This window comes from Saccopteryx leptura, chromosome 3 (genome assembly GCF_036850995.1).
Source record: "Saccopteryx leptura isolate mSacLep1 chromosome 3, mSacLep1_pri_phased_curated, whole genome shotgun sequence".
Taxonomy (NCBI): Eukaryota; Metazoa; Chordata; class Mammalia; order Chiroptera; family Emballonuridae; genus Saccopteryx; species Saccopteryx leptura.
The window spans coordinates 58,382,812-58,390,743 of record NC_089505.1 but is presented as its reverse complement, the minus strand read 5'-3'; the positions used below and the strand labels follow the sequence as shown (position 1 = coordinate 58,390,743).

The 7,932-nt window shown below is 51.3% G+C and overlaps 1 pseudogene; it reads left to right on the top strand.

The window, feature by feature from the left end:
* The first annotated feature begins 1,458 nt into the window (after positions 1 to 1,458).
* LOC136398158 (piezo-type mechanosensitive ion channel component 1-like) lies at positions 1,459 to 5,505 on the top strand (annotated as a pseudogene).
* Positions 5,506 to 7,932: the final 2,427 nt, after the last annotated feature.

Here is a 7,932-nt window from a genome sequence, read left to right as displayed (position 1 = left end):
ATAAATGGAACTGCCTTTTGACCCAGCCACCCCACTTTTAGGAATATATCCCCAAAACAACACATCAGTTATTCAAAACGAGAAGTGCACCCCCATGTTTATGGCAGCATTGCTTACAATAGCCAAGATCTGGAAACAGCCCAAGTTTCCATCAGTGGACGAGTGGATTAAAAAGCAGTGGTACCTATACACAATGGAATACTATGCAGCCATGAAAAAAGGAAACCTTACTTTTTGCGACAACATGGATGGACCTGAAAACTATTATGTTAAGTGAAATAAGCCAGGCAGAGAAAGAAAAATATCATATGATCTCACATATATGTGGAATCTAATGAACAAAGTGAACTGAGCAACGGAATAGAGGCAGAGGTGGGATAAAAGGATCCAGAGGGAAAGTGGACAGAGGGAAAGGGGGTGACAGGATGATAGGATGAGATGAGAGCAGAAAAGCAAATCCTGGAGGGAAGGGGGGAGGGCGTTATGGGGAAGGGGACGAGGGGGATGTACTGGGGAATACAGGGGAGGAGACAATGTAGTCGAGGGGACACTAGAATCTATGTAAACACATTAAATTAAAATAAATTTCATGTTAAACAAATAATAATAAAATGGCAGTGTGTTTCCTCTTTACAGAGCAGGATTACCATGGCAACAATACATCATCAGTAGGCAGAGGCAGATTTAATGACTAGTGCTCCAGGCAAGAGCCCTGGGCCCTGATTTCTGAAGGGCCCTGCAAAACACCAACTTTACACTTTTTTCTAATGTGAGGGGCCCAATATTTCCTGTGCCTGGGGCCTCAACCGACCTTAATCCACCTCTGTCAGTAGGGTAAAACTAACCTGTCTTTCCACGATCTAATCCCAACTCACACTCCCTATCAGTGGGTACACAATTCAATGTTTAGTGAATTCTGCTTCACAGTGATAGAAAGAACCAATATGGAAGGATCATAAAGCAACATCACTATGAACATGTGGCCGCCACAAGGCAGTTATCTCTTTGGTAACTTCTCTGACATCTTCTGCTTAAAACCCAAAAGGACAGAAGGACCTGAGACTCCACTTTCACTGTCTGCATTCACACTGAAAATGAAGATCAAGTGAATTCTTCTGCTTCAGGGGAGGTTTCTGTTCTCCCTGAGCTCGCTTTTGGACACCTGCATTTTCATTTGACAGGTATATCTCCCCAGTCCGGGGCAGTGACATACTGGTCCACAGTGCCAATGTGCTTGTAGAGGGAGATGTTGGGGAAAGGAGGTGGTGACTCATAGTACCCCATCATGTCAAAGAGAGCTGAGGCATGAATTCCTCCAAGTTCATCTGCTCCAGATACATGACCTTGAACTGCAGCCTCTAGAAGAATTCTTCCAGGACCTCAGAGGTCTTATAGTCAAGCTTCTGAACTTCACTCCTAAAGCTCCACACATACCACCTTTTGGAACAGAGAGAAGAGATGGCTAGGAGTAAGGAGAAGGGGTAGGTGGTGCTAACCAAGGTGGACTAGTGGCCCCAGGGCCAGCCAGATCTGCTGCTCCAAGGAGGACGGGGCTTCCCAGCACAGGATGCCTACACCCACAGTGCCTGACACAGAAGTCAAAAAGTTCATAGCCTGACTGGCCACAGTCCTGTCCAGCAGTGGCCCTTGCACCCCAGGCAGGCTAAAGTGACATCACTGCTAGCCTGGACCACCTGGGTCATCATACGCTAGAGCTATGTGTGTGCCCTGACCGCTAGGATGGTATAGAGCAGTGGTCCCCAACCCCTGAGCCGTGGACCGGTACCGGTCCGTGGGCCATTTGATACTGGTCTGAAGAGAAAGAATAAATAACTTACATTATTTCCGTTTTACTTATATTTAAGTCTGAACGATGTTTTATTTTTTAAAAATGACCAGATTCCCTCTGTTACATCCGTCTAAGCTCACTCTTGACGCTTGTCTTGGTCACGTGATACATTTATCTGTCCCACCCTAAAGGCCAGTTCGTGAAAATATTTTCTGACATTAAACCGGTCCCTGGCCCAAAAAAGGTTGGGGACCACTGGTGTAGAGCATCACTTACCACAGCTGGCTGACTTTTGTTCTGCTGTTCTGTCCTCCCTCAGTGCAGCTGTCACCAGCTGGCCATGCTCTGCTCATCATTCGTCCTGCTCTACGGGCTGGTGTTATGTGACCTGCGCTGCATGTGGGCTATGGACCTGCATGCCCTCCGCCCTGAGTCCCATCATCCTGCACCACCTGGGCCTGGAGCACACCCACTCCCCCACCTAGACCTCAGTGCCATGTTCCTGTACACTTTGACCTTCTGACTCCTGCTATGCCAGTTTGACAGGGAGAAGCTGCTGAAGAGGGTGGAGGTCTCTGCAGCACTGACAGAGGTCACAAGGGGAAACACAGAGCCCACACAAATGCAGATGCTGCTCTGATGCCTGGAGAAGCTGCTTAGAGGTGTCCATGCCAAGTACTGGATTTGCACACGTGCTGGCATGTTTCTTGTAGTCACCTCACTGGCAGCTTCATTGTCTATAAAACTGTCATCATGTTCCTCTTTCTGCTCTGCCTCACCCTCTCCCAGGTTTACTATAGCCCATGGTGGAAGATACTCAAGGTATTCTGGTGGCTGGTGATAGCTCATACCTTGCTGGAGCTCACTGCCTCTATACTGTCCAGAGCCAGGACTTCCCCATGTGCTCGCCCCATCTGATGCGCGTCACTGATGGCAGCTGGGGGACCAGGGCCTGGAGCAGTACAGTGTATCTGAGCTTTTCTCTAGCACCCTCACCCCAGCTTCTCCCCACTGGCCTACATCCTGCAGCTGCACTACTTCCACCAGCTCTTCATGCCACACCGACCTGGGGGACATGTCCCATCTGTGGCCCCTGCCCAGGGCCACCTCCCACTGTGGGCTCACCAGCAGGACTGTGGAGAGTGAAAACCCACTGCTACAGCAGCAGAGAGAGAAGATGGAAGCCCCAGAAATGACAGGCTGAGCGCAGCTGGTCCACACCAGGCCACACAGGTCCCAGAAGCTGCAGTCAACAAGTGGGGCCTAGTGGCTGAGCATCTGCTAGACCTGGCTGCTGGCTTCTGGGACATCCTTACCTGTGCATACTGATGTTCATGCAGCATCTGTCGGAACTGCGCATCTTCAAACTGGTGGCTCTGTATACCATCTGGTTGGCCCCCAAAGAAGTGTTGGTGGTAAGCCTTCCCTCTGCCTTCCCCCCATCTCCAGCCCATGGCCTCCTGTCTGTCTACCCTGTGGACCTGAAACATCACTGTGTGCATGATGCTCTACAGCTAAAAATCGTCAGCCCCTATGGGTACTCCAGCAACTGCAGTGAGCCCCTCCCAATAACACCAACCTGCAGAAGATGACAATAAACCAGTCCTTGCTGTACAGGAAGTTCCTAAGTTACAAACATCTTACGTACAACTCATACTTAGGAAAAGAGCACCATAGGGGCTACTAGTAATCAACTGTAGTTGGACATCAGTGAAAATGATATCACAGAGTTATCACTTCAATGATTATCAGGAAGATCTCCAGATCTCCATATCACTCAATTCCCATGGCAAAGAACTAACCAATAAAGACGTTATGAAAATAGGGCAGCAGATAATAGCATTTAGGGAAGAAAATAGGGACATAAAAAACTCCAGAACTGAACAAGTGTTTTACAAAAGAGCTGATGCTTTTCATCTCACTGAAGCAGGAAAGACAAAGTTAGCAGAGCAAGATCCTGATAGAGAGGTCCACCAAGTTTACCATACAGTTACCAAGGCCTGAGATGCTACAGGGCCATTTGTGATGAGAAAAAGAAAAGCTCTGTACAAACCTCCATCGATGCCTACTTCAAGAAACTGACTTCAGCAGCAGAATCAAATCCTAACTCTAACACTAGTCCCATTCTCTATAACAACTCCATTATCTTCTGCATCATCCAAGATAAACAATTGTCTAAGGTTGTATTTAAAATTTTTCAAGTATTTATATGCACAGAAAGGTAAAACTAAATAACTATGTTAAGACAAACATCTGTCTAAGCTGCATTTAATAGGTAAATATACCTGTTTCAAATTACATACAAATTCAACTTACAAACAAACCGACAGAACCTGTCTTGTTTGTAACCTGGGGACTGCCTATACCAGAGTCTCATCAACTGGTTTGGGGTGCAAAAGGGCTTCTCGACCCTGGGCTATATCCAGAACCACCTACAGATCCTGCTGCTGCTGGTGTTCGAGACCATAGTGTACCAGTACCAAGAGTACCACTGCCCACACAGCACCTGCTAACTCCACTGCCTGCCCAGGCCATCTGTGCTGACAGCACTACCAGCAGGTGGATCAAGACCTGCTCAGTAGTTTGAAGTCCTTTCACAATTTTTGGCTGGAGATCTTCCTGATAATCATGAACATGATTGGGCAGCACATGAATTTAACAATCATCCTGTACAGCTGCTAGCTGGCGGCCATTCTTATCCACTGGCACTATGAGGCCGCCCTGCCCACTACTGGCCCATCTACTGCCTCTTCCTAGTACTCTTCCTGCTGTACCAGTACCTGCCATGTCTGGACATTACCCCTGCCCTGTGCATGGACTACCCTTGGCACTGGAACCAGGCCATCCCCAGGAACTCCACTCTCTTCAAGTGGTTGTGCCTACCTGACTTCTTCAGGGCCTCCAACTCAACAGCTTCATCAGTGACTTCCCCTGCTCTGAGTCATTCATTAGAGGCAGTTGTTCTTCGCCAAGCATAGTGAAGAGTGGCAGTGTGTGGCTGGCATCAACCCCAACCACCTGGAGCTTGAGGGGTGGGAGTAGCCCAACCCTGAGCCTAACGTCATTCGCTGCAGGTCCTACCTTGATATGCTGATGGTGGATATCATTTGCCACCTCTTCTAACCACTAACAGTGGTGGTATTTGTCAAGGGAATCACCTGCATCAGCATCTTCAAGCTGGGCTATCTGCTGGTCTGCTGCTCTTTGACACAGCCCTGCTACTGAAGGACACGTGCATCCACCTCATACCGTGGGACTGCTGCATTCTCTACGTCACTGTCATCATCTCTAACAACATGCTCTTCTTGCTGCTGTCCTACATCTTCATGGGACAAATGCAGAGCAACTTCTGATAAGTCATCCAGCTTTTCAGCCTCATGTGCATAGTCAAAGGCTACTATGACCTCAAGGAGATGATAGGCAAGGACTAGGACTGCCTGCTGCCAGAAGAAGGCCGGTATACTCCAGGAAAGCGTCTGTTTCCTTTTTCTGCTGCTGCAGTGTGTGTCTTCCTTGGCCATGACTTCCTGCACATGAGGGCGGAACTCCACGCCTCTGCCCTGCAGGCCTCCAGGCGCTTTGCCCTCTGCAACAGTTTCAGCTTCAAAAGCATCCACCTCAAAAAAAAAAAAAAAAGCATCCACCTCCTCCACAAAAGCAGAAAAGTCCCGGCCGGCCGAGCTGAGAAAACAGACAAGGGAGCTCATCCATGTTGAGCATGAGAAGTACAGGCAGCGCTGCCTCCAGGTCCCGCCCTACCCCATCCAGGAGCCAGGGCCCGGCATCCAGGGGGGTCGCTCCACCATTGAGTCCGTGGTGGTGACCCTGGCTGGCTCACACCATATCCACTCCTGGGGTAGTTCCTGTTCAAGTCCGACAGTGAGAAGGAAACGAAAGTACAGGCTGAGGACCACAGGACGCCCACGCAGAGAGCCCTCTGGTTGGTGTGGCATACCAGATGGCATGGGTGAGCAATGCACAGACGGTTCTAAGGCCGCAACGGTGGCAGGAGATGTCGAGGCAGCTGCCCATGGGAGCCAGCCTGAGCCACGAGGGGGAACGGCGGAGTGCCAGGAGGACGAGGTCGCAGAGCACAGCCCCGCAACAGTGAATGCTGAGCACCTTGCACTTCCCGCGGGCCTGGGCAGGCGCGGGTGGGATGCTGCCGCCTTGGCTGCACGCCTTCCTGGGCCCTCACAGCGCCAAGGGCCACACTCTGCAAGCCAAGCACTGCCTCTTCCCGCAAGATCTCCTCGGGATCAGGAGGGGCACGGGAGCAGAGTGTGCTGGACCCTTAGCAAGAGAGGCAGTGCTGGTAGGCTCAGCCGAGGCCCACCATGCGCCCCGCACATTTCTGGCAGGCTGGGTCCAAGGAGCCACTGAGCAGCCCGACGACCCCAGCAGCCCGTGACCACCTGCTTACAACACCTTTAGGAGCAGGAGCAGCAGGAGCAGCGAGGAGATGGTCACCGAGTCTGGGCTTACCTGCGTGGCTGCTAGGAGCTTCTTGCCCTTGTTAGCACAGGGTGCCGACGGCTGGAGAGCCGCTGCTTGGCCCGGGATCGCGCAGCCCGAGCGGGGTGCGGCTTTGAGGCTGCTGGATAGGGTGTACCGGTGCCTGCCTCCCTACCTCCCCTCAGCCTCATGGTCACCGCTTTGGCCGCCTCCCTGGTGCTGCCTGTGCTGGTCTTCTCGTGGGCAGCTGTCCATCCCGTGGCCCAGCAAGCATTTGTTGACGGCCATCACCTTCACTGAGCTCACAGTAGTCACCAAGTAACTATTGTAGTTTGCCTTTTTCCTCTGAAACAGCCACCTGATGCTGCAGCATCAGGAGTACAAGCCTTGCTTTCTGCCGCACATCCTGGGCCTGGGGAAGACTGACAGCACCTGTGACCTGGTGCAGGACCTGGTGCAGCTCATGGCCCTCTTCCACCATTCCCAACTGTTGAGCTATAGCCGCTGGGACCATGAGGAGGACTGGCTCCCCAGGGAGCATCACAGGGGCCGTGGGAAAGAACAGGGAGCAGAGACAGCTGGCAGCCCTGCTGGGACCCCAGGCATAGGCAGGTGTAGGGTCCAAGGAAGAGCCAGATGTAGCCAGACAGAGACAATGGACTGGGCCAGGGACAAGCCCCCGGTGGAGCTCAAGGCCCGTGACACAAAGCACATCAGTCTGCATTTTAGTATGAGGAATGAGAGGCCAGAGGACCCATGGTCATTAAACCAAGGGTGTAGGGTGGCGAGGGAGACAGCTGAGATGTGGCAGCTGGAGAAACAGACATTGTCCCTCCCAGGAAAGTGTGTGTGTGGTCAGGCTCCAGCTGCACAGCTTCTTCCTGTCCCCACCCCAGAGTTTGTATCGGCTCCTGCAGTGTTTCTTCCACGACATTGTGCACACCAAGTACTGCACAGGCACTGCCCGACTACAATGCCCTCATGTTCCTGGAGGACATCTTGGGCTCTTCTGGGCCTCTGGGAAGCACTCAGCAGCCACAGACATCACGTCCTCCCTGTCAGACTAGCAGGTACCCAAGGTCTTCCTGGCCATGCAGCTGATCCAGTTCAACAACATGGGCATCCACCCAGTAGTCCTCTACCTGTGTAAGACTGTGCTGGGCAGGCTGACCTTTTAGGTCTCCCCAGTGCTGGCCATCCACCTCTGGATGGTCTTCATTCATCCCACCAACACAAGGATGTTCAAGCCAGAATTCGAGTCTAACTGTGGTACTTGGCCAAGTGCACCTACCCCACTCTGTCTGCCTACCAGATCCAGGGCAGCTACTCTACCGCAACCCTCAGCAACATCCTCATCAAGAAGGGGAACCCTGTCCATCCTTTCACATGTGTACTGTACTTTTCTAATTTAAAACATTTTTATTTATACAAATGAACAGAATAAAAAGTTAGTTTTACTGGGGCAGGTGGTCTCATGTGCAGTCTCTCAACCTCCTGAAACACTTCCTTACCAAGAGATAAAGAGCCCTCTGGCCTGTGCTGGTTTGTCATCTTGTGTGGGAATGTCTTCTCCTGTTTTAGACTTAAATGAGTGCTCCTTTGTTCTGCTTAAGTGCCTATGTCAGTGGCCTTCGGGTATTTCCCATCTTTTGGTATTTCAGACTCTGTACGGGATAGGCCGAGGTCCT